Source organism: Galeopterus variegatus, unplaced genomic scaffold (genome assembly GCF_000696425.1).
Source record: "Galeopterus variegatus unplaced genomic scaffold, G_variegatus-3.0.2 Scaffold7478, whole genome shotgun sequence".
In the NCBI taxonomy this organism is placed as follows: domain Eukaryota; kingdom Metazoa; phylum Chordata; class Mammalia; order Dermoptera; family Cynocephalidae; genus Galeopterus; species Galeopterus variegatus.
In genome coordinates this window covers 94,878-96,863 of record NW_007733589.1, presented here as the reverse complement: position 1 = coordinate 96,863, position 1,986 = coordinate 94,878, and positions in this window count along the sequence as shown.

Here is a 1,986-nt window from a genome sequence, read left to right as displayed (position 1 = left end):
TATTTAGCATCCTTCTCATTTTTTTTTTCCAAATAAAGAACCTGAAGGTCAGGGAGAACACATGACTTTTCCAAGGTTTCCTTTGCTGGGTACTGAAGGTGTTCAGGATATGTCACCCCGAAATATGTTCCTCTGACATAAGGATTATTTTGAGCTGAAGGCAACTGGGAAAAGCAAAAAACAAAAACAACCAGATACTAGGAAAACTCTCTGGCTGTCCTCTTTCTACTAGGAAGGACAAGATGATTCTTAGTCAGCAAGGACAACTCTAGACTCATATTAGCCCAGAGACAGTACCAAAAAAAAATAAATAAATAAATCTTCATAACAAACCTTGCTAAAATAACCATTGTTTTTTATTAGTTTTCCCATATATTTACCCTTCCACAATTTGCCACCTCTGCAAGCTCAAAGTCCTTTTCCTTTATCTTATGACATCTCTACAAATTTATTGTTCTTTTGTTAAATGCTATATAAGCTCACATTCTAACAACCCCTTGGAGTTACTCATCCCTGACTTCTCCGGTGTGTATGTGTGATGCATTTGTTAATAAACTTCTGTTTGTTTTTCTCTTGTTAACCTGTCTTTTGTCAGTCTAGTTTGCAGGGTTCCAGCCAATAAATCTAAGATGAGTAGAGAATAAATATTTTCTTACTCCCCTACAGTAGTAAAGGAAACTAAATAAAATTAATTATCCTCATTAAAAAAAATTGTCTAAGACACTAATGGCTGAGACAGAACAATAAAGAAAACAAAGAAAATATGCTCCTTAGTAATAAGTGCTAACTAATGTCTTTCACAAATTTCTTAAAGCTAATATGTTCCAAAATTTGTATCACTTATGGTTAACCAATGTTAACAACTATTTTCCATTTCAGGTACCAATGTCAATTGAAAACATCTTTTGGCATTGTTCAGTTGTCCTTTTTAAAATAGGTAGTTAAGGAGCACCCATGTAAATGTAGACTCATAAAAACAGCTAACAATAGCCAACATATAGTGTATGCTGATTCGTCAGTCACTAGTGTGTTATGTAACACAGTCTCTGTAAATCATGTCAGCTTGGTCTAATTGCTGTTCTACTATGTTTATAGAGAAAACAGAAACACAAAGAAGAAAAAGTTNCCATGTAAATGTAGACTCATAAAAACAGCTAACAATAGCCAACATATAGTGTATGCTGATTAGTTAGTCACTAGTGTGTCATATAACACAGTCTCTGTAAATCATGTCAGCCTGGTCTAATTGCTGTTCTACTATGTTTATAGAGAAAACAGAAACACAAAGAAGAAAAAGTTGAAGAAGTTGTCCAAAGTGGAGCCGTGACTATCAATCTGAATCCAGAGTCATGGCACTTTGGGTACTTTGAACTTGCTGCTTTCAGAATCTCTTTTTATGTCCCAAGGTGTCTGATTGGCAAATTAAAAAATATTTTAATTCATATTCAAATAGAAATCGCTGGTCAAAGGTATTTTGAAAATCTACTAGTGCAAAGTATTTCTATCTTTTATGAGTAATGTGAATAAAATAATTATATTCATCATTTTCTATCTTTAAAACTTAAAAATCAATTTTTAATAAATAAAAGAGAATAAATAGAATATCCATTACCATACTATGAAATTGCATTTTCACATTTTACTTTCAGTTATGCTGCTGAATTTGCCAGATACCATGACCAAATATTTGTTTGAGTCATATGATGATTAGGCCCCAAATTTAAATTCTAAGATGGTTTAAGAGAGATTCTATGCATATGGCTTAACAAGAAAAGAAAGAAAGAAAAGAAAAGGAAATAGTTGGATTTATTGGGTTTAAATAAATCACCATTCCATTTTTTAAGTTAATAAACAGGTTAAGCTTTTCTTTTTAATAAAAAGATTGAGGTTTTAACAATTTATTGACTAAATATAATAAATAATTTTAATTTCTTCCATTTATAAAGTGTTTGATTTTATTTTTTATTTATTTTTATTTTTCCCTTT